The sequence below is a fragment of the Anabrus simplex genome, chromosome 2 (genome assembly GCF_040414725.1).
Source record: "Anabrus simplex isolate iqAnaSimp1 chromosome 2, ASM4041472v1, whole genome shotgun sequence".
Taxonomy (NCBI): domain Eukaryota; kingdom Metazoa; phylum Arthropoda; class Insecta; order Orthoptera; family Tettigoniidae; genus Anabrus; species Anabrus simplex.
The window spans coordinates 645,730,271-645,756,027 of NC_090266.1; the positions used below are offsets into that span (position 1 = coordinate 645,730,271).

At 41.2% G+C, this 25,757-nt stretch overlaps 1 protein-coding gene across 2 annotated transcripts in view; it reads right to left on the reverse strand.

Moving 5' to 3' along the window:
- The window catches only part of LOC136862989 (uncharacterized), a 199,891-nt gene that overhangs the window by 143,265 nt on the left and 30,869 nt on the right, over positions 1 to 25,757 (reverse strand). Inside the window, exon 1 of one of the 2 annotated variants that reach the window (XM_067139294.2) lies at positions 9,034 to 9,111. The exons of the other annotated variant lie outside the window; for it this stretch is intronic. The gene's annotated coding sequence lies outside the window, so the exon portion shown is untranslated. Of the gene's footprint in view, positions 1 to 9,033; positions 9,112 to 25,757 lie in introns of those variants that run through there. 2 annotated transcript variants of the gene reach the window in all.

The following is a 25,757-nucleotide window of genomic DNA, read 5'->3' on the forward strand; positions in this document are numbered from 1 at the left end:
ACCTTCGGGTGTGTCCATCTACCGCCGCCATTACAAATTTGAATCTTCCCATGCACCCCCGCCGCAACCTACTCGCTGCGAAAGATGTTTGACATACAACTCTCACAGCACCAACCAGTGTCGAGCTCCGAATCGAAAGTGCGGGCACTGTCTACAAGAACATCCAACCTACAAGTGCCCTAACACTGCCCAACCCCCTGTATGTAACTCCTGTGGGGAAGCACACCCGACCTACGCCCGAAGATGTAAAGCTCGTCCCGCCCCTCCTCCTGATAATCCAGACCTCATTGCACCTCTCCGCACAGTTGATTCACCTACCAGTCCTAGCCGCTGTCTTTTCCCTTCTCCTACCGTCGAGAATTCAATCCGATTCATCACTATAGCCCTATTCAATGTTCACCCCTACCACCGTTCTCCCGTTCTAACACACCTACAAGCTGCTGCAAACCAAACCCTCAATGTCCACTTTCAGACTTCACATTCCGGCCTAAATACTCATTTCCATTTCGCCCCCTTAGTAACTCTTGTCTGAACCCTGTCGCTCATCCCTTGCCCCTACCACTGATTTTCCTCTTCAGTGTACATTGATCCAGTTAACAAACGGCACTTCGATGGGGAAGAAAGCCACATCACATCGTCGGCAATCTGCAATCACACTTCGCTCTCCAGAAGGATCATCCATCATCTTCTACCTACTCTGTATTACTCATTTCTTTAAATCATGTTATGTATTTTTACAGCAGAATATGTGAATACTTTATGTAAAAGCGCTCACCCTTCATACCCACCAATAATAATAATAATAATAATAATAATAATAACAAGAAAAATATATAATGATGAAATAAAATATAATAAACAAAATAAATAAATCCCCTAATAAAGCAACCTTAGCCAAGATGCCGCCCCCTCCCATGTCCACCTCAAATTCCTCAATCCCATTTTACCCACATTCTTCCTCCCGTGCAACTCCCTTAACCCCCATCTCCCCTGGCCAGAGAGAGGGCGTTACCCTCTAGGTGGCCCGCCCCTCCCTGCCCCTCCCCTTCAGGGAGGGGAATGAAAACGTTCAAAAAATAAAAATAAAAAACAAGGGGAGTGTTATGCGAATATCTTCAAAAGGCAGAAATATTCAGTCAGCAGTACCGGTATGTAAAGATTGTTGGTTACAAGGGCAAAATGGCTAAACGCCAAAAAGGGCAAAAGAACTAAAGGACTAAAGGGGAAAAGGGCTAAAGGCATATGACTAATGGGCTAAAGGGATAAATGACTAAAAGGCAAAAGGGCAACAGGATGAAAGGGCTAAAGGCAAAAGGGAAAAAGGACTAAAGGCACAATGGCTAAAGTGCATAAGGGAAAATTCCTAAAGGGCAAAAGGGCAAAGGGAAATGGCTAAAGGGTTAAATTGCTTAGGGCAAAAGGGCAGAAGGCCAAATGAGCAGAAGGGCTAAAGGGAATGAGCTATGTTCTATGACTCAGAGCTGAAATTGGAACAAGATGGTGATACGGGACTAGGGGGATGGTGAAAGGTTTAATACATGTGCTTCATTCATAGGGACATAACTTTATAAAGCAACTTCAAAGTTTTGAAGAAGTTTTGAAGCTGAGCGACTGCGGAGTAAAAGACACTAGCGTGTGAGCTGATGCGTAACGTGCTGTTGGTTTTTAGGGTTTGGAACAGTAAAAGTTTTATTGTAACATATCGAATTCATATATTTTAACTCTAGAGACTTGTGGTAGCTTACAATATTGTTGACATCACTCAGAGATTAAAACCTTGTGTTCAGAACCAGAAAAAAAGTTCGCGCTACACATCACTGGGAATGAAACCCATGGTTCTTCCCTTTTGACCACTGAGTATCATGCTAAGTAAAGGACTGCGCGTTGAAAGGGTGCGTTTAATTCAAAACATCTAACGTTTGAGGTGCGAGAAATTAAAAATCCCCATCCCGACTGGGAATCGAACTCGGCACCCTTTCCCTTGACCTGCTGACGAACATAGTAACTTAATGATTGTACGTTAAATTCAAAACACCAAAATTTCGAGCTACAAGAAATTAAAAATTTGCCGACTCGACTAGGAATCAAACCCGTGGCTCGTGTACGTGGGCAGCAAACAAGCACGCTAACTAAATGACTGTACGTTAAAAGCTTGTGCGTTTAATTGAACCGCCTCGTTTTAGCGCTACAAGAATCGAAAGTTAAAAATCACCGACCGAACTACGATTCGTACCTGGAGCTCGCTTGGACTCAAAGCTGAAGTGCTATTCAAATATCTAACTTCGAAAATTGAAACAACTAACTCTGAGCAAAGAAAAAATCGCCGACTTGGGGTTCCGAACGTGAAGCTCACTTGGACTAAGAGGTTAAGTGCATAAGAAGAAAAAATCCTCAACCCGACCTGGAATCGTTGACGAGCTTTCCTTTCACAGAAGGCTAAGTGTGAACGATTAGCACAAAGTATATTGACTGAATACGGAGGGATAATGCAGCAAATTTAGTATAAAGTGAGATCGTGACAGTATATACATCTCAGCAAAAATATTGACTGTACCAGCAAGATGATAAGACTTGGAACTTGGAAGTATTTGCTGAGACACGAAATACAAAGTTCATTGTTTTTGCATTTAGTCTAGTATGCACATCTCAGAAAAATAATTGGCATTATTAGAAAGTTGACTAGATTTGGAAGTAACTTATTTTCTGAGACAGGGAATACAATATTTATTGTTTCCGCATTTAGCTCTGAGCAGATTTGAACCCTGGATGCTGTAATGTTTACATCACTTAGCACCAAACGTTTGAGCTGCGAGATATTAAAAAAAACCCTCAGCCCGACTGGGAATCGAACTCGGCACTCTTTCCCTTGGACTGCTGACTATCATAGTAATAAGTGATTGTGCGTTAAATTCAAAACACTCAACTTTCGAGATACAAGAAATTAAAAATAAAATCGCCGACCCGATTAGGAATCGAACCGGTAGTTCATTTAATTGGGCAGCAAACAAGCATACTAACTAAATAACTGTACATTAACAGCTTGTGTGTTTAATTGAAACACCTCAAGTTCGACTTCCACTCGAGGTGGGAATAATAATAATAATAATAATAATAATAATAATAATAATAATAATAATTTTGAAGGAGCAACCTGCTTTCATGCTGAATACTCAACACATATCCACAGTAAGAAAGAAAAGGCCAGCACGTTAACTGTCTGAGCTACTCAGCTCGGCAGTTAATTTGGTAAGTGCTGAAGTTGCAATCCTCGCTTCAAACAGTATTCGAAGACGCTGATGTGCCAGAATTTAGTCCTGCAAGTGTTTTTTCACGTGCCAGTAAATCTACCGACACGAGGCTTGCCTCGGTGATCGCTTGCCGAAGGTGAAAAGGATCTTCCGACTCCTGTGCATACACTACCTGCTTTAAGTGACCCCATAGGGAGAAGTCAAGCGGCGTTAGATAGGGTGATCTGGCGGGCAGTGAACGGGTCCTCCCTTCCCTATCCATTTATTTGAATATGAAGCATGAAGATGAGTAAGGACGACTGCTGATCTGTGAGGTGGGGCCCCGTCCTGTTGCAACCACACTTATAAACGCTCGCGCAGTGGCACGTTCTCTAACAACTGTGTGGCGAGGATAGAAACTGTGCCCTTAGGTAGATTTTCCAACAACAAAAAATACGTGTTTCTTATTTTTAAATGAGATTCCTAATACCAATTTTCATGACTGTAACATCTTCAGATTTTTAGATATAAGTATCCTCATAAAAGGTATTCAACCCCTGTTTCACCTTTTTTCACCGCTCCTAAAAGGATTTTCCTTAAACAAAAAACTACGTGTTCTTTTATTTTAAAAGGAGATTCCAAAGACAAATTTTCACGTCTTTAACTGTTAAGATTTTGAATACAGATTCACTCGATTTTAAAATTCGCCCCCTCCCCATTTTCCACCCCTTTCGCGACGGAATATCCAAACATCCTCCCTTAATGAACACCTGCACGGCAATAGAAATGTGTCCTCAAAATTTAATTCATTTATGTCTAGAAGTTTTGACTCGGCGATCTTGAATCAGTCAGTCAGTCAGGACATCTTATTTTGTATATATATAGACTAGCAGTTACCCGCGGCTTCGCTCAAGTGGATTTGTAAAAAGTAATCGTTCCTCGGTACTGTACTGAGACATTATCTGGAAAAAGCGGAGGCGGGACAGGTTTTTCTCCGGATACTCCGGTTTTCCCTGTCATCTTTCATTCCAAAAACACTCTCCGCTATCATTTCATTTCATCTGTCAGTCATTAATCATTGCACTAGAGAAGTGCGACAGGCCTCGGCAGCCGGAACAATTCCCATCCTCGCCGCAAGAAGGGGGCTTCATTCATACCATCCCTGACCCGGTCACTGACTGGAAAACAGGTTGTAGGTTTTCATTTTCACTGTAGATAGACCGGTACTCATTTTAAAAATTCAACCGCTTTTTCAATTCGGTTTACCTGCTTGAATGGATTTTCCGAAAGGAAAGAATTGCGTGTTTATTTTTAAAGGAGATTCCAAATACCAGTTTTCACGTCTGTAACATCTTCATTTTTTGAGATATAAGCATCCTCATTATAAAGAATTCAACTTCTTTTACACTTCTTTCCATCCCTCTCCCCCCTTAAGTGGACTTTCCGGAAAAAATAAAGACGTGTTCCTTTATTTTTAAATGAGATTCGAAATGACTACCTTCACGTCTGTAACATCTTTAGTTGATTTTAGATATAAGTGTCTTCATACAAATAAGTCAACTAATTCTTCAATTCTTTCGCCCAACCGTAAGTAATTTTCTGAAAACAAAAGAATACGAGTTTCCTTATTTTTAAAGAATTCCAAATACCAATTTTCACATCTGTAACACATTAGTTTTTGAGATATAAGTACCCTCATACAAAGAACTCAACTAATTTTTTTAATACCCCCCCCCCAAGTTCATTTTCCGAAAACAAATGAATACGTGTTTCTTTACTTTGAAAGAAGATTCAAAATAACAAATTTTCATGTATGTAACATCTTCAGTTTTTTGGGATATAAATATCCTCAAAAAAGAATTCAGCTCCTTTTTCACTAACCCCCAACCCACACCCCATTAAGTTGATTTCTCCCACAAAATGTGTGTTCCTTTATTTTTAAAGTAGATTCCAAATACCAGTTTTCACCTGTGTAACCTTCAGTTTTTGAGATATAAATATCCGGATAAGAATAATTCAATTTCTTTCACTTCCTTTCACCCTCCCCCTTAAGTAAATTTTTCGAAAACAAACAATGCATGTTTCTTTATATTTAAAACATTAAAACTACCAATTTTCACATTTGTAACATGTCAGGTTTATGAAATGTTCTGTAGATTTTCTCATTTTAAAAATTCACCCCCTTTTCCAGTTTCCCTTAAGTGGATTTTCAGAAAATAAATTACCTATGTTCCTTTAATTTACAGGAGATTCCAAATACCTACTTTCACATCTGTAACAATTTACGTTTCTGAGATATACTGTAGATATAGCTTTTTTAATTCACCCCTTTGTCACTCCTGTTCACCCCCCACCCCCATTCATTTGGAATTTCCTAAAACAATAAATACATGTTCCTTTATTTTTAAGGAGATTCGAAATACCAATTTTCTTGTCTGTAACATCTTCAGTTTTGAGATACAAGTATCCTCATAAAACAGATTTTTCACCTTTTTTATCCCCCTTAAGGGGATTTTCCGAAAATAAAAAATACGTGTTTCTTTATTTTTAAAGGAGATTCTAAATACCATCTTTTACGTCTGAAAACTTTTTAAGTTTTTAAGATATAGATATGCTCATTTCAAAAATTCACCCCCCTTTTCACCCCGTTAGCGATGGAATATCCAAAAATCCTCCCTTAGTGAGTACCTACACCCTGATATAAATTTATCCCCAAAATTTCATTTCTTTATGTAAAATGGTTTTGGCTCGGTGATGATGAATCTGTCAGTTAGTCAGGACATGTTATATATATAGATTGATTAACATTTCACTTTTGTTGCATTATTCAACAACTGAAGGCCGTTTTGTGAATCCATTTCATTGTTTTTGTTGCAAAAACAAACAAAAAATTTTATTAGAAACTCCTGGCAAGTATGCTGCTCAAATATCTAAAAAAAAAAAAAAAAAAAAAACTAAGAAAATATTTTGTTAAGAAATCATTAATTCCGTTTATAATGTGCTAAGTGGAAATGCCACCGAACTTCCTGAGGGGTTTAGTGTCGCGAGGAGGGACTATTTAAGTAGGTTTCAGTCATATTAGTGCATTTTCAGGATATAAACTGATTCTGTCCAATAAGCGTGGCAGAAGTCTGTCCGTTAATCTTGTTGTTTAATGTAATTAAAATTATAGACGTGCCAATATTGATTATTAAGTGCAAACGAAAGATGTCTGTGGGAGAGATAAACTATTTATTCTGTATAAGTGTACTTTTGTTGTGTTAAGTTAGCTTTGTGTGTTTACATGTATGTATGTATGTATGTTCAGTCCGTCAGCGATGCCGCTGGTGGGATCGTCAACAGCTCTGCCATCAGCTGTCATAGATGGCCTAGGCATCACTGAAGAGGCGTACTAGGGAAATGAGGAGTGAGGTAATTTCCCGTTGCTTTCCTCACCGAGCCAGAGTTGCTATTACATATCAGTCTGTCAAGCCCACTGAAATGCATACACCAACCGACCCTATGAGCAACATTTTCACACCATTCATAGCAGGGACTGGCTGCATAAGGATTGGCATTACTAGCACCGCTCATACCTCAGTCACTTTCATATTGTCAAAGCCAAGGATAAGACAGAGACAGATCTATGAAAGTAACAAAATTGCTCTAGCCTGTACCAGAAGACATAGTGCACTGTAAACACTAGGTCCTGCCAGCAAAGGCATTGTGTTTACATAATGAATGATTAATGAAAAAAAAATGATTGCATGTATTTTAATAAAATAAAAATGTGTGGAAGAGAATGGTTAATTTAGCTGTGATTATGAATACTTATTAATAAATAGTTTTAATTTAATTTTTGTATGCAGTTGTGTTATGAGAGCTAGTTTGCATATACGACTTTTTTGCGCAACAGAATTTCAGTGCCGTTCATTGCACTATTTATTTTTTCTTTTTAGTGCCTTTTTAGGCGCATAAAATAATATCTTTAGTGCCTTAACTTCGAATGCCTAGTACATTACTCAGCATCTTCCATACAGTCACCGCCATGGATGAGAATGGGACTTTGATGGAAGCAACATTTTACTCTGGCCTGTAACGAGATATTTTCTGTGGATTCCTATTTTCACTTCCAGGCAAATGCCGGAACAGTTGCTATTCATAGGCTACATCCTTACCCAATTTCATTCGCCATCATTCATTTCATCTTCATTAGATCCTGAGCTGAGGATGGAGTCGGGAAGGGCATCCGGCCGTAAAAACAAACATGAAATTTAATTTCATCTCACCTCATCCCCGACCCCGTATCAGGAAACGGGAGTAAGGGGTAGACACAAACACTTGAGGACGGGAACACATTCGGTCCATTTAGCATTTTATCGCGGAGTAAAGAACCACGCTGAAACACTTATTGTCTTTTAAACGTCAAATACACTTCCTTTTACAGCATTAGGCCACTTTTGTTATTTATTGCGACTGTGAACATCTACGTCTCTAATTTTAGTTAAAGTAATGTTGATTGGTTTATTTGAGGTTAGACTGTCAGTCAGTCTGCCCTTGAAGAGTGGGTGGGTATAAGGGAACTCGGCGAAACATAACATTACTGTACTCTGATGGTAAAAGTCGCAAATTGTGCACTGGATCTCTTTGATGGCAGTAATCAAGAAACTACAGTACTTATCCTATTTACTCTGTTTCGAAGATAGGCTTCTTTAACGTAAGTACTTCTACAACACTATCATGGAGTACTATTATTTGCAGTGTTGTCCGACTCGTTGGCTGAACGGTCAGCGTACTGGCCTTCGGTTCGCCGGGTCGGGGATTTTAACCTTAATTGGTTGATTCCAATGGCCCGGAGGCTGGGTGTATGTGTTGTCTTCATCATCATTTCATCCTCACCACGACGCGCAGGTCGCCTACAGGCGTCAAATAGAAAGACCTGCACCTGGCGAGCCGAACCCGTCCTGGGATATCCCGGCACTAAAAGCCATACGACATTTCATTCGCAGTGTTATTGGCAAAGGATTCGCGGACTACTGCGGAATTAGAAACACGCCACGGCACCGTGTAATTACCGGGACTGCTGTGGATTTAGCCGAAGTAGCCCATTACAATTAAGTTTCTTCTTCTTCTTCTTTATCTGTTTACCCTCCAGGGTCGATTTTTTCCCTCGGACTCAGCGAGGGATCCCACCTGTACCGCCTCAAGGGCAGTGTCCTGGAGCTTCACACTCTGGGTCGGGGATACAACTGGGGAGAATGACCAGTACCTCTGCCAAGTGGCCTCACCTGCTATACTGAACAGGGGCCTTGCAGGGGGATACGAAGATTGGAAGGGATAGACACGGAAGAGGGAAGGAGGCGGCCGTGGCCTTAAGTTAGGTACCATCCCGGCATTTGCCTGGAGGAAAAGTGGGAATCGAACACACCTCTTCTCAGTTGACCTCCTGAGGCTGAGTGGACCCCGTTCCAGCCCTCGTACCACATTTCAAATTTCGTGGCGAGCCGGGAATCGAACCCGGACCTCCGGGGTTGGCAGCTAATCACACTAACCGCTACACTACAGAGGCGGACATTGAGTTACGTGAATTAAATGAAAAAGTAAAACACACAATTTTTTGGAAGTATTAAATAAATAGAGCAAAAGTGCCAGTCGTTTGAATATTGTTTCGATGATCGTTCTCAAATGTGTCATAACTTAGTCTAATTCAAGTTTGCCGTAATAATACTGAATTAGTCGACTCTCCCCTCGGTCATTTCTGGCATCTACCTATTTTATTACATTAAGATCAGTGTATCACATGTAGTACAGAATAGTTCCCGCTCACCTGTTGATGCTCCGTGACAATCAGCCGCACACTGAGGCTGGTAGGGAGTACTTCCACCTAGCTGACTGCACCGCACCCATTGCGTAACACCTGTCCGTCGCATCAGCTGCTGAGCCCCGAAATGATCATCCAGCTCTAAAGAGGTGTAGCCAGTATCATATAAATAGCATTTCCAAGAGATTTTTAATTTTTTACAATTTGATTTACGTCGCACCGTCTTATGGCGACGATAGGATAGGAAAGAAGCGGCCGTGGCCTTAATTAAAGCATTTGCCTGGTGTGGAAATGGGGAACCAAGGAAAACCATTTTAAGGGCTGCCGACAAGGGGGTTCGAACCCACTACCTCTCGGATGCAAGCTCAAACTGCGCGCCCCTAACCGCACGGCCAACTCAACTGGTATTTCAAAGACTAAAGCGATGCCAATTCAGAAGAAGCCTAAGAGGACTGAATGCCACGCAGTGAAAACGAAACTGAAACAGGCGGTTTATTTTAAGTTATTAGGAGGTCTAGGTGTAATGGATACGATCACAGCCGCCGTCTTTTAACTAGACAGGACTCCGCTACTTGTATTATAAAATAATGATAAATAATTATTGACATACATCACTGTCAACGTTATCTTGTAAGAAGTCAAATAACAAAACAAATACCGTACATATAATGTCACTAGCAAGATACCCGTGCTTCGCTACGGTATTATATTGAAATTTATAATTAAATGCTTAACGTTTTATATATAATCCTCCGAAATTCGCGATCTGACTCGTTTTCTGAGAGAATCCGCCAAAATTCGCGATCTGACTCGTTTTCTGGGAGATTACGGCAGAGTTCCTCATATTTTTCAATCTTTCTTTCCAGCAATCAATTTCGTACTTCCCTAGGTAGGTCCAGGTATTCCACGCGGTCAGTTCGGTCCCTAAATCTTTGCCATCTTTTCCTATAAGCATTTTTAGTATGGATCAAATTCTGAAGGAGATCCGGCCTGGTGTCGTCTTGGGTGCCTTGGCGGTACTGAACCCGCGGCTTGACTGTATTCTTAGTCATTACCAGGCCAGGACCCGGTTCCAGCGCGGTCCGCACAATTTGACGACGCTCCAGAAAATAATAATAATAATAATAATAATAATAATAATAATAATAATAATAATAATAATAATAATAATAATAATAATTTATAATAATAATTTATTATTATTTATTATTTATTATTTTTTATAATAATAATTTATTATTATTATTATTATTATTATTATTATTATTATTATTATTATTATTATTATTATTATTATTATTATTATTATTATTATTAGATTTTCTGGACCCCACAGCAAGATGCAAGACCGCTACTTGGCGGTAAATTACATCTGCTACCATTGTCATTGTTGACAACGTGACCAGCACCATTGTCGCGCGTAGGCAAGTGTGCGGGATTTCTGGCGATACGAATGACATACTTCCGTGTATTATTGACCTTATTATAGAGGTGAATAATTTGACGGTCAATCTCATTCCTATCGTTTATTTCAAATGTGTTTAAATTTTTATTTATATGCCAGGAGAGTCTACTGTAATCTAAGAATGTTCTCCGAAGGAGAAGATGGCTGTTGAAATCGAACCCAGGAAAGATTAAAAATTATCGGTTTATGATCAGAATAAGTACATCGAAAATCTACAGCCTGTTTCCAGTCATTCGACAGGGTCAGGAATGGAATGAATAAAGCCCCATCTAGCGGCGACAATAGGAATTGTGCCGGCTGCCGAAGCACTCCTCTGGGGCAATGAGCGATGAATGACAAATGAAATGAAATATTGGACAGTGTTGCTGGAATGAATGATGACAGGGAAAACCGGAGTATCCGGAGAAAAACCTGTCCCGCCTCCGATTTGTCCAGCACGAATATCACATGGAGTGATCGGAATTTGAACCACGGAACCCAGCTGTGAGAGGCCGGCGCGCAGCCGAATGAGCTACGGAGGCTCCCTATAAGTACATTATGATCAGTAAAATCAATAGGTCTCACTTCCTTTTACACACCACCGCCGTTAAGTTTATTTATTTACCCCCTCCCCCCCCCCCCAAAGAAAAATTAACAGAAGGCGTGTTTCTCTATGTTTAAAGGAGATTCCAAACACCAGTGTTCACGTCTATTACCTTCAGTTTTGAGATATAAGTATCCCCATAAAAATAATTCACCTTTTTTCACTTCCTTTCACCCCCCCCCCCCATCCCCGCAGGTGAATTTTCCGGCAAAAAATACTTGTTTCTTTAATAGTAAATGATCTTCTAAATACCAATTATCACGACTCTTAAATTCTTCAGTTTTTATTTGTGTGTCCTCATGAAAGGAATTCAACTCCTTTTCACTCCCGCCGCCCAAAATGGTTTCCCCTTCAAAACGCGTTTTTCTTTGTTTTTAAAGGAGAGCCAAGTACCAATTTTCACGTCTGTAAAAACTTTAGTCTTTATTAGATGTATGTATTCTCATACAATTAAGTCAATTAATTTTTCAATTCTTTCACCCCCCCCCCCCCCCTTCATTGGATTTTCCGAAAATACGTGTTTCTTTACTTTTAAAGCAGATTCCAAATATCAAATTTCACGTCTGTAACATCTCCATTTTTGAGATATCAGTAGCCTAATTAAAAGAAATTGACACCATTTTCAGTTACTTTTACACCCACACCCCCCTTCCTCCCAAGTGGTATTTCCGAAAACTAAAAATACACGTTTCTTTGTTTTTAATAGAGATAAAAATACCATTTTCACTTCTGTAACATGTTAAGTTTTTTTTATATACTGTAGAAATTCTCATTTTAAAATTTCACCCCTTTTTATTTCACCTTAAGGGGAGTTTCCAAAAACAAATCACCTATGTTTCTTTACATTTACAGGAAATTACAAATACCCACTTTTTACGTCTGTAACATTTTACCTTTCTCAGATATTCTGTAGATATAGTCTTTCAAAAAATTCACCCCAATTTGTCACTCCAGTTTAACCGCCATTAATTGGATTTTCCAAAAACAAAAAATATGTGTTTCTTTATTTTTAAAGGAGATCCCATATACAAATTTTCAGTTCTGTAATATCATCAGTTTCTGAGATATATGTATACTCATAAAGGTATTCAACCCTTTTACACCCCTCCCATTGGGATTTACAGAAAACAAAAAATACGTGTTCTTTTATTTTTAAAGGAGATTCTAAATACCAGTTTTTACATGTGTAAACTTTTAAAGTTTTAAGATGTAGACACACTCATTTTAAAAATTCACCCCCGTTTCAACCCCCATTATTTGGATATTCCAAAAACGAAAAAACACCTGCTTCTTTATTTTTAAAGTAGATCCCAAATACCAATTTTCAGGTCTGTAATATCTTCAGGTTCAGAAATATAAGTAGCCACATTAAAGGCATTCAACCCTTTTTCCCCCTTTTCACCCTTCCCATTGGGATTTTCCGAAAACAAAAGAAATACATGTTTCTTTATTTCTAAAGGAGATTCTAAATACCAATTTTTACATCTACAAACTTTTCTTTTTTTTTTTTTTTTGCTAGGGGCTTTACGTCGCACCGACACAGATAGGTCTTATGGCGACGATGGGATAGGAAAGGACAAGGAGTTGGAAGGAAGCGGCCGTGGACTTAATTAAGGTACAGCTCCAGCATTTGCCTGGTGTGAAAATGGGAAACCACGGAAAACCATTTTCAGGGCTGCCGATAGTGGTCTATAAACTTTAAAAGTTTTGAGATATAGATACACACATTTTAAAAATTCACCTCCTTTTCACCCCCCACATTAATTGGATTTTCCAAAAGCAAAAAAAAAAATTGTTTATTTATTTTTAAAAGAGATCCCAAGTACCTATTTTCAGGTCTGAAATATCTTCAGTTTCTGAGATATAAGGCATTCAACCCCTTTTTCACCCCTCATATTGGGATTTTCCGAAAACAAAAAAATACGTATTTATTTTTAAAGGAGATTCTAAATACCAATTTTACATCTATAAACTGTAAAAGTTTTGAGATATACACATTTGAAAAACTCACCCTCTTTTCACCCCCCCCCCATTCATTGGATTTTCCAAAAACGAAAAAGTACGTGCTTCTTTATTTTTAAAGGAGATTCCAAACACCAGTTATCAGGTCTGTAATATCGTCAGTTTCTGAGATATAAGTATCCTCATTAAAGGCATACAACCCATGTTTCACCCCTTTTCACCCCTCCTACTGGGATTTTCCGAAAACAAAAAATTCATTTTTCTTTATTTTTAATGAAGATTCTAAATACCATACAGTATTTTACATCTGTAAACTTTACAAGTTATGAGATATAGATGCACTCATTTTCAAAATTCACCCCCCCTTTTCACCCCCATTAATCGGATTTTCCAAAAACAAAGAAATACTTGTTTCTTTATTTTTAAATGAGATCAAAAGTACCAGTTTTCAGGTCTGTAATATCTTTAGTTTCTGAGATATAAGTATCCTCATTAAAGGCATTCAACCCTTTTTCCCCATTTTCCACCCTTCCCATTGGGATTTTCCGAAAACAAAAGAAATACATGTTTCTTTATTTCTAAAGGAGATTCTAAATACCAATTTTTACATCTACAAACTTTTCTTTTTTTTTTTTTTTGCTAGGGGCTTTACGTCGCACCGACACAGATAGGTCTTATGGCGACGATGGGATAGGAAAGGACAAGGAGTTGGAAGGAAGCGGCCGTGGACTTAATTAAGGTACAGCTCCAGCATTTGCCTGGTGTGAAAATGGGAAACCACGGAAAACCATTTTCAGGGCTGCCGATAGTGGTCTATAAACTTTAAAAGTTTTGAGATATAGATACACACATTTTAAAAATTCACCTCCTTTTCACCCCCCACATTAATTGGATTTTCCAAAAGCAAAAAAAATGTTTATTTATTTTTAAAAGAGATCCCAAGTACCTATTTTCAGGTCTGAAATATCTTCAGTTTCTGAGATATAAGGCATTCAACCCTTTTTTCACCCCTCATATTGGGATTTTCCGAGAACAAAAAATACGTGTTTATTTTTAAAGGAGATTCTAAATACCAATTTTTACATCTATAAACTGTAAGAGTTTTGAGATATACACATTTGAAAAACTCACCCTCTTTTCACCCCCTCCCCCCCATTCATTGGATTTTCCAAAAACAAAAAAGTACGTGCTTCTTTATTTTTAAAGGAGATTCCAAACACCAGTTATCAGGTCTGTAATATCGTCAGTTTCTGAGATATAAGTATCCTCATTAAAGGCATTCAACCCATTTTTCACCCCTTTTCACCCCTCCTACTGGGATTTTCCGAAAACAAAAAATACATTTTTCTTTATTTTTAATGAAGATTCTAAATACCGTATTTTACATCTGTAACTTTACAAGTTATGAGATATAGATGCACTCATTTTCAAAATTCACCCCTCTTTTCACCCCCATTAATCGGATTTTCCAAAAACAAAAAATTCTTGTTTCTTTATTTTTAAAAGAGATCAAAGTACCAATTTTCAGGTCTGTAATATCTTTAGTTTCTGAGATATAAGTATCCTCATTAAAGGCATTCAATCCATTTTTCACCCCTTTTCACCCCTCCTATTGGGATTTTCCGAAAACAAAAAAATACGTGTTTTTTATTTTTAATGAAGATTCTAAGTACCTATTTTTACATCTGTAAACTTCGAAAGTTTTGAGATATAGATGCACGGTTTTTAAAAATTCACCCCCCTTTTCACCCTCCCATTAATTGGATTTTCCATAAACAAAAAAATACGTGTTTCTTTATTTTTTAAAAGAGATCAAAAGTACCAATTTTCAGGTCTGTAATATCTTCAGTTTCTGAGATATAAGTACCGGTACTCTGATTAAAGGCATTCAACCCCTTTTTCACCGTTTTTTCACCCCCCCCTATTGGGATTTTCTGAAAACAAAAAAATACGTGTTTCCTTATTTTTAAAGGAGATTCTAAATACCAATTTTTACATCTGTAAACTTTCAAAATTTTGAGATATAGATACACTCATTTTAAAATTTCAACCCCCTTTTCACCCCCTTAGCAAAGGAATATCCAAAAATCCTCTCTTAGCGAGCACCTACATCTTAATATGAATCTATGCCCAAAATTTCATTTCTTTATGTCCAGTAGTTTTGGCTCGGCGATGATGAATCAGTCAGTCAGTCAGGACAAGTTATTTTATATATATAGATTAATACTCCATTATTTCATTCGTACCAGCGCTTATAGTCAAGTCATGTTATATTCGCGTCCTCATAGTACAAGATGTTGACTTAAATTTCAACACCGGGCGAGTTGGCCGTGCGGTTAGGGGCACACGACTGTGAGCTTGCATCCGGGAAATAGTGGGTTCGAACCCCACTGTCGGCAGCCCTGAAGATGGCTTTCCGTGGTTTCCTATTTTCACACCAGGCAAATACTGGGGCTTTACCTTAATTAATGCCACGGCAGCTTCCTTCCCACTCCTAGGCCTTTCCTGTCCCATCGTCATCATAAGACCTATCTTGTGTCGGTGCGACGTAAAGCAAATTGCAAAAAGAAAAAAATCAACAGTTACCAGAAGAAAACGATTATTAAAAAAGAAAATTAATCAATTTTCTGAAATATGTTGATGTTGTTCTATCAATTTCAAACCCTGTATATTTTGTTTAAAAGTTGATTTACGTCGCACCAACACAGATAGGTTTTATGACGACCATGAGACAGGAAGGGGCTAGGAGTGGGTGGGAAGGAAGCAGTTGTGGCCTTAATTAAAGCACAGCCCCGCCATTTGCCTGGTGTGAAAATGGGAAACCCTGTTCAGCATAGCAGGTGAGGCCACCTGGGAGAGGCACTGGTCATCCTCCCCGGTTGTATCCCGACCCAGATTCTGAAGCTCCAGGACACTACCCTTGGGCGGTAGAGGTGGGATCCCTCGCTGAGTCCGAGGGAACAGCTGACCCTGGAGGATAAACAGATAAAGAAGAAGGAGAAGAAAATGGGAAACCACGGAAAACCATTTTTAGGGCTGCCGACAGTGGGGGTTCGCAACCACTATCTTCCGAATACCGGATACTGGCCGTACTTAAGTGACTGTAGCCCTGCAGCCCTCTGGTTCAAACTCCTTTCCTGAAATTTACCTACTGTACTTTTTCATTTATACTCTTAAGCCCTGGCACGGAGGATTTGTAACGTACCGTATTAGCTCGCCTGATGAACTTCTGGCGATGACACTAGTAGTATGAGCTGTGTAAGTTCTAAAATGATCGGTGCATCGTCAGCATTTCCCCACGCTTTTGGCGGGAAATTTGAATTTTTGCTGAGTCAGCATTTTTTGGCGCAGGCAAGGTCATTGACCCCTAGTCAATGATGTCAGGTCAATGACGTCATTGTGATATCAAACCTTACCTACGTGAGCAGGCCTAACCTCACGTAGGTAAGATTATGACGTCACTATAATATCCTAACCTAACCTGCAACCACGGATGCTAACCTAACCTCATTGGATTAGGTTAGGGACCGTGGTTTTGGTTTTTAGGCAAGGGTTGAGAGTGTCCTCTTCTCCCTCCCTGGGGGCTACCTCCCAGCCCATTACCAAAAATAGGGGAAGGATGAAAGAGAGATTGCTCTCTCTCCCAGGGGACCACCTCCCGCTCCTCGACCAAAAATATTGCCGGCTTCTTAGCCAGGCATGGTTTTCTTCCCTTGCGGGAAGACTGACGGTGATCCCGACGAGACGACGACAACGACAATGACGATAACGTGTTTTCATTCCCCGCCCAAAGGGCGGGGCGGGCCACTCAGAGGGTGACGCCCACTCTCAGGCCGGGAGATGTGTTAGAAGGTAGAAGACGTGTTGAAGGAAAAAATCGGAAATGGAAGATATTCGTTAGTGGAGGAGGAACGATGGGGGCCTCTTGGCTACGGAGATGGAAGTCATAGGGGATATGTGTAAGAAGTGGAGGTTCAGAGTGGAGTGCCGGGGTTGAGATGAAGGGTGCGGAGTTGGAGGGTTGCGGTGATATTGCATAAAGAGGTGGTGAGGAGTCGGATGAGATCGAGCGTCTGACGTGGTAGTAAGAAGAGACTAGTTTGGGGAAGGGGTGGACGGGTGGGTTGACGAGATTCATATGGAGGAGGAGCTGGCCGGGCGCGACGACGGGTGTTGTTGAGGGAATATCTAAGAAGGAGTTGGGGTGGGGAACGAGAGGGCTCAACTTTGTGCAGTTGGCGGTATATATAGGCTCCGCTGCTGATGAGGCACTGTACGTCATTTTCGGTGGGGAGATGGAGGCGGACCAGATACGTTGGACCGTAGGTGTTCTTGATCCTGAAAGCTCGACGGGCTGGGACGCCTTCTATCTGGAGTTCCCTGAGTACTTCCTCGGTCGATGATGATAGGGTCGACGCCGCGGAAAACACAGCTGTACATGGCTTGTGAAGATGGTGGTGGCTGTGGTGACGACTGCGATGGTGTGGCTGCTGCGAAGGTTGTGACAAGCGTGGCAGACGTTTCTTCAGGTCTTGTTGTTGAAGGTATCTGGGTGACATATAGAGAAGACTGGGACGATCTGGGGTGGGGGGAATGGGTAGGGATGATGACATTACTGGGGAAAGATGTGAGTATACAAGTGCGGTGATGGGAACAAAAGGAGAGGTGAGGACGGATGTCGTTATCGTAGCGATGGTGGTGGTGGTCATAGTGGTAGGGTAGGTGTTCATGATGGGAAGGCTGACGTTCATTCGTGGAGTCGCCAGCTTGCGTTTTTAGTTCGACTGGGAGCTGGAAGTAAAGCTGAGAAGCCACCCGGCCGATCAAAAAATGAAGAGAAGGTGCTACGCAGTACGGAGCTGTCCAATTCGGAGAGGTCGATGAAAGACGCCGGTGATCTCTCTGTGCTCTAACTTTTTATAGCATGGTCGTGCAGGTTGGGGGATATGGGTGGAGCATGGGCGAATGATAGTTCGCCTGCGCGCTAAGACCTCACTTCTCTCTCGCTGCGACTTTAGCCTTTTAGCCTATTAGCCCATTAGCCCTTTATCCCTAGGAGGAGGAGGAGGGGGTGGTGAGGAAGAGTAGTCCTTTTGCCCTTTTGCCCTTCTGATAAGACGTGACCCCTGGGTTCCATCCCCTATCATGTGTGTAGCACGATTTTTTTCGGTTCAGCATTTTGCAATCCTGCACTGAATGAACGTTATCACTTCTAACAGGTTAACAAAAGTTAGGTTATAATAAAAAAACATTCTATGTTTTTCTACATCTCATCATTCTGATTATGCTTTTAGCTTTGAGCGACTATCCTTCCTCGAGAGCCCTAGTGCAGCTCTCCCCCAGGGTTAGTCCCATAAGAGTCTATGTATACGCAAGAGCCCCTGCGCTAGACCGATGTTAGGAAGGGCTTCCGGTTAGGAGGACGAAACCCCCGCATTAGCCAAATACGTGAAAAGCCCTAGCACTACTCTCCCCAAGTTAGTGCCATAAAGCTCAGGTATCACCACTAGCTCCTGTGCTAGACTAAAGTTATGAAGAGTAGCTGGTTAGAAGGATGAGCGGTAGCCCAAATCCTTAAAGTTAGTCTAATATAACCAATGTACAGAAGCTATCTTGAGCAGTAGCACCTGCCTCAATTCCCAAAATTTAGGCGATAAAACTAGTGGGCCATAAGTTACAAGTTGTAAGCCCTGAGGTAGCTCTCTAGAGTTCGGTCCATGAGAATACAGTATAGCAGCCACCTTGCATAGTAGCACTTGCCTCACTTCCCTAAAGTTAGGCTGGTAAAACTAATAGGTCATACGTTACAAATTTTGAGCCCCTGATGTAGCTCTCTAGTTAGGTCTATACGAATAGAGTATATCAGCTATCTTGCATAGCAGCCCATGCCTCAGTTCCCGAATGTCAGGCTGATAAAAATAATAGGTCATAAGTTACAAGTTGTAAGCGCCTGAGGCAGCTCTCTAGAGTTCAGTCGATGAGAATACAGTATAGCAACCATCTTGCATAGTAGCCCTTGCCTCAGTTCCTGAAAGTTAGACTGGTAAAACTAATAGGTCATAAGTTACAAGTTGCGAGCCCCTGAGGCAGCCCTCTAGTTAAGATCTATGCGAACAGATTATAGCATCTTGCATAGTAGCGCTTGCCTCAGTTCTCGAATATCAGGCTAATCAAACTAATAGGTTATAAGTTACAAGTTGTGAGCCCCTTATGCGACCCTATAGTTAAGGTCTATACTAGCAGAGTATAGCAGCCGTCTTGCATGGAAGCCCTTACCTCAGTCCCCGAAAGTTAGGCTGATAAAACTAATAGGTCATAAGCTACAAGTTGTGAGCCCCTGGGGCAGCCCTCTATTTAGGTCTAAACGAATACAGTATAGCAGCTATCTTGCATAGCAGGCCTTGCCTCAGTTCTCGAATGTTGGGCTGATAAGTCTAATTGGTAATAGGTTACAAGTTGTGAGCCCCTGAGGCAGCCCTCTAGTTAAGGTCTGTACGAATACAGTATAGCAGTCATCTTGCATAGTAGCCATTGCCTCAGTTCTCAAATGTCAGGCTGATCAAACTAATAGGCCCCTGAGGCAGCTCCGTAGAGTTAGGCCTATAAGAACAATGTATCGCCATTAGCTCCTGGTCCATCTCCTTAAAATTAGTTTCATATAACCAATGTATAGCAACCATCTTGCCTCGGTGGCCCTAGCACTTGGAAGTTGTACACGGCCGCTATTTTGCGCAATCGCCCCTAGGCCGTCCCCTTAAATCCTATGTCTCCCCTGTGTTAACTTTCTCCATAAGATGCTATGTGCAATCGCCATCTTGCGCATGTGCCCCTGTGCCAGCTCTCTAGAGCTAGTCCCATAAGAGCCAGTGTATAGCCGCCATCTTGCGCAATCGCACCTAGGCCGTCTGCTTAAGTCCTATGTCACCCCTGAGCCAGCTTTCTCTATAAGAGCCTATGTATAACCGCCATCTTGCGCAGTAGCCGCTGGGCCAGCTTTCTCCATAAGAGCCCGTGTTTTACCGCCATCTTGCGCAGTCGCCACTAGGCCGTCTCCTTAAGTCCTATGTCTCCCCTGGGCCAGCTTTCTCCATAAGAGCCTATGTATAGCCGCCATCTTGCATAGTAGCCCCTGGGCCAACTCCCGGGAGTTAGTCCCATAAGAGCCCGTGTATAACCGCCATTTTGCACATTTGCCTCTGGCCCAGCTTTCTTCTTTTATCATGACTCGTACCATTATTCAAATTTCGTAGCAGAGCCGGGAATCGAATCCGGGCCTTCAGGAGCGGCACATAATCATTCTAACCACCACACCACAGAAGCTGACTATTGTAATATTTATTGTAATAATTTTAACAATTATGTAAATTCATGTAAATCAATGACTTCTCAGATTCTTTAACATTTAGACATGGTTTTCTTGATGATGAAAATCCACAGCTTGTTTCCAGTCATTCCACCGGGTCAGGAATGGAATGAATGAAGCCACCATCTAGCGGCGAGGATAGGAATTGTGCCGGCTGCCGAAGCCTGGCACACTCCTCTGCGACATTGATTAATGAATGACAGATTAAATGAAATGATACTGGAGAATGTTTCTGGAATGAAAAATGACAGGGAAAACCGGAGTACCCGGAGAAAAACCTGTCCCGCCTCCGCTTTATCCAGCACAAATCTCACATGGAGTGACCGGGATTTGAAGCACGGAACCCAGCGGTGAGAGGCCGGCGCGCTGCCGCCTGGGACACGGAGGCTACTTTTCTTGATAATAGTAATGTTCAATTTGCATAACTTATTCAATTATTATTATTATTATTATTATTATTATTATTATTATTATTATTATTATTATTATTATTGTTACCGTGTTTTTGTGGTAGTTAGAGGTGAAAGAAGGTGCGGGGTGGTGAACAGGTCTCAAGCTACGAAAGTAAAATTAATTTAAAATTTAACAAGGTTATATTTTCTTTTCAAAATTAAGAAATAACAATTACGGCAGGTACAGAGTAGCAAGGCAACAAAAGGGTGCAATTACGGTATTTACAGTATTTGGGCTTCGAGCCCCGAATTCACACTTCTAGGGCAATTAGCCCAACTTTACTCCAAAATAAGTTTTACCAGAGGGGCAGAAAACCCCATACATGTTCAAGAGCACTTGCTCCAAATTACACAGAAAAGCCTCCTCGAGGCATACAACACTTAATTTTCAAGAAAGAGCCACACGCTCTCAAACTTTAAGCCTCTCAAAGGCCACACCAAACTCCACCTTCAAGTTGTCCTCTCAGGACATAGACACAGGGGTAACATACCCAACCTACTGAGGTCTATTAAAAGAAAAAGGGTAATTACATGACCTCTAAAATAACAATTTGAGAGGAGGCGATCTGCACTCCTAATGTATTTGTTTCAAAACCTAATTTGGCTCTAGGCCACTGGTGCAAGGGCTAATCCCATACTACGGAGGTGACTTTAGAAAAGAAACAAATTTACATAATGTTAAGGAAGAATAGGTTGAGAAAATAAGTTCACCTCAAAACAATATGAGTGGGAGCTCGAGAGGGTTAAGCACTCTCTATCCCAATATGTAGTTTAAAAGATAGAATAGATACAAGTTTCTTTACATTTTAAGGAAGGTTACATAATGGAAAAACTTCGGACCCGCCCCGAGAGTTAAACTGCTGAGCAAGCAAGAAAATAAGTAATTAATCGGCCATTACCTGGTTGTTGACTGCCGCCGAAGAAAGAGGCGCTTCCCGCCCCCTGCTATGTACTTTACACACGAAAAGATGGAACAGAAGTGGCCCGGAGACCCTAAAATCAGCAGTTTATATACTCTCGCGGAAAGTTCGAGGCGTTTGGGGAATGAGAACACCCTCCCACAAAAACTTTATTGGCTAACCAAGAAAACCCCTACACAATATGAAGAAGAAACACATAATTGGTGGAAAATTAATTCAAGAAATTCGGGATTGGCTAAATTCAAAACAAGGGGAAAGAAAGGGTTAATATTGCCAACTTAAACAATGACTGAAGGAAATTTAGCAAAGAACAAACTTTTGAAATTAAATTTTCTCCAAAAAAACAGTTCTTTCACTCCGCACTAGGGTGCACTATTGTTGATCTTCAGTAGTGTCCTCTAGAAGAGAAAGTTCACACTTCTTATTACAAGCAAAACAAAAATACGTCGAAAATGACATAGTTCAAAAACTCCAAAATTTCCAGGTAGTGACATCTTCTGAGAAAGTAGCAAATTAATACCGTAGATAAAGTTCAGACTTCCTCCAGCAGAGGAGTTTCAACTGGCGCAAATTTTAAATAAGCGGCATGGAGGTGTACCGCCCGGTACAGACCCCCCCCCCCCAAAGGTTCCTCCAGGGGTGACACATGAAATCTGTTTGAAAACAAGGTCCAAGTTATGATGTGGATATGAAGATTGATTGCAGAAGCATTTATCGAAATGGCTGAAATTTAGTTTGATGTTTCAAAATTTCTTTTAGTAACAGCGGAAGTACTGTCTTAATGTTTGTAGAAGGTCGAATTGAGAAGGAAAACTTTAGTTTTAAAGTTGAGGAAAAATTTTCTAAGTCCACCAGATATTGTTGTTGAATTCTCAGGTATAGTAATTGCTGATAGTAATTGTCCATGTAGTTAATTAAATTGGATGGCCAGACCGGCCGCTGCAGCTTGTGTCCAGAGGAGGCCGCTCGGACCCCTCAAGTACCCTGAGATACCGCTCGCCCGCACTATGAGAGGAGTAGAGATGTTGAAGCACGCCGCGCCCGCGGTGAACATATACAGGCTGCGGGCCAGTAGCAGGTCGTGCGCCGCACATCAGCCTTGGCCGGGAGGGGGGCTCCGGCTCGCCGTGCACATGTGGTCCTCGCTGGGGAAGAGGGGGCCCTTCCTCTAACCCAGTCGCAGCACGGCGCCGCGCGGCTGCGGGGGCACTGAAACATTAAAGCTAGGCGGCAGAATTGTTGGACCATCATCATTTTTGAGGGCACAGGCTTTGTGGAGAGGTTGAGGGGCCAGCGGCGTGCAGAAATTCATTTCAGATGCGAGCCACTGTGTGTAGTGGAGCAGGAGACAGGAGACGGGAGCGTGGTAATGGCCGTGGCAAGGATAGGACGGCAGTTTAACCGTGCTTTCGAAGACAGGATTAATCCATCGTTGGATTAGTCACGAACTAAAACTCAACAGAGACTAAGTGATTGCAATACAGTTAAATAATGGGGAAAATGCTGTGTACATAAAACTAGTATCTGTGACTCTTTATGAAAACCTTTTAGTACGTCACGAAGGAGTGAAAACTTTTCGTTTAGCTAATGGCGATACCACTAAAGTGGACAAGCAATCATGACACTTTGTAGTGACAACTTTGAGAAGGAGGGAAACATTCAGACACTACAGGAGACTGTAGATAAGCGGCAGCCGAAGAGAGCCCAGTTAGAATGATACAAATAGTAAATACACCAATAACACGCAAAATATGGTCTGAGGATATCTAAACGAGTACGTGTCCTCAACCTCCGTCCAGAAATAACCAACGATCGCCTTGCACGAGTTCTCTCCACATGTGGAGTAGTCGAGGACATCCAGGAAGAACGGTGGAATGAATCCTACGAATTTGCCGATGTAAATAATGGCATACGAATTGCAAAAATAGAACTGAAGTGCCCTATCCCGTCTCAGTTTATGCTGAATGATAGCAGAATTCTACTATCGTACGAAGGACAATCAAAATCATGTTTCTATTGCAAAGAAACTACACACCTCCAAATAGATTGCCCCAGTAGGAAAGCCCGTCCAGCACTGAGTAGAAAACAAACATACAGCTCGCAGTGACCGAGTCTGATGGGAGCAGTACACTAAGCAATACAACAGATGCAGAAGTCAGAGCTCTCTCGCCTGAATACCCAGCCGTATTAGGGAGTATTCCTCACACTCCGCATAAACAACAACACAACTTTCAAGAAATCTTCCAACTAGATGACAACATAGAGGGCACATCTTCATCTCGTAGTACAGGAGAAGCAATCATGACACTTTGTAGTGACAACTTTGAGAAGGAGGGAAACATTCAGACACCACAGGGGACAGTAGATAAGCGACAGCCGAAGAGAGCCCAGTTAGAATGAAACAAATAGTAAATACCCCAATAACACGCAAAATATGGTCTGAGGATATGGAAATTCAGGAAGACACCCATATACCAACAGGAGACACTCAGTTAACAAAAAAGAATACACACCCAGATTTTACAAACCACCCAATCACAGACAACACACAAACGAAGTCTGCTTCTTTCCGCAGTGAAAACATGGAGTTTACACCAGATTCAGAAAATTCTCCCATTCCTGACCCTGTAATTGATTCTAACACAACAACAGGACCGAGTGTTACTGAACGTCCAGTGACCTTGTTAGCAGGTGACAAGACTACCCCGAATACGACAGGCAGTAATAAGAACTCTCACAACTCACAGAAAAAATGTTGTCAACAAATACGTTGCACGTGATGAACTAAAACCGTACAGCACCTAAAAGGGTAATACCTCACGCAGTCGGCTTAAGTAACAGAAAGTATAGACCAGTGTATATGTGAAAGTGGATTGACCACATCAGCTTAATCAAATCCTTCTACCAGGATTAATTCTACTACAATTACTTTGATTCTTCCCTTGTTTCTGCAGATGACTCCCCTACGTTGTGTCACCACCTTGAATGTAAACGGCGTCATAAGTCTGACCATGCAAGCTCTCCTTCAGGATTTTCTCAGTGTTCATGACAAAGATATCCTACTTCTTCAATATATTAATGATCCCAACTTAGACTGGCTGTCGGGATACGAATATAAAGTAAATGTTCGTCCATCACTTTGAGGTACGGCTATAATATATAGAGCAGGACTGACTGTTTCTGAAGCGGAGTGTCATCCCAATGGTAGAATTGTTGCTGTGAAATGTGAGGACACTCTTTTTATTAATGTTTATGCTCCGTCAGGTTCTCAAGGGCATCTTGACAGAGAACGATTATGGTATTTGAAGATGACGTCAGATATTTTGTGCACGATATAATGGAGTTTTAGTTATTCTACTCGACCCATGAGTCTTTCAGTATCTCCGCGTATCGCCATTACGAGATTTGGGTCCAGCGAGTTTACTGAGTGCTACTACAATGTCATCCCATCCTGTGTTTACTTCGAGAACTTATCCGTCCGGTGAGATACATATTATCCGCACATTTTATCTTGGTGCATTTGTGTACGGGGTTGAGGAGAAAGGAGGGAGCTGTCCCGGTATCGACAGTGCTGCCTGGTGCTGCCAACTGAATGAAAATGAAATCTGAATTGAATCGAGAATATGATCGATCGATATGAAATTTCTAAACCGTTATCATCTTAAGCCAACAACTATGTCACATACACGTTATATAACATCATAAAACATTTCTCGATGCGAATCTTGTTCCTAGCATGAATTCTATACTTTGGCTTTGTTGTCTAAACAACAACAGTACTAGTACGTAAAGTGTACGCCAGATGTCGCACAACGATGCTTAAGCGATTCATAGTTTGTGTTTCAAAGGTTGCCAGTACGAATCTCGAAGATCGCTGAGGTCGACCGATTCAGCACTAGGGTGTGAGTGCACCAAGATAAAGTGTGTGGATAATACTTGTCTGAGTGGCGGACTGTACGCTGATGCCATCTTGCGGCATCCCATG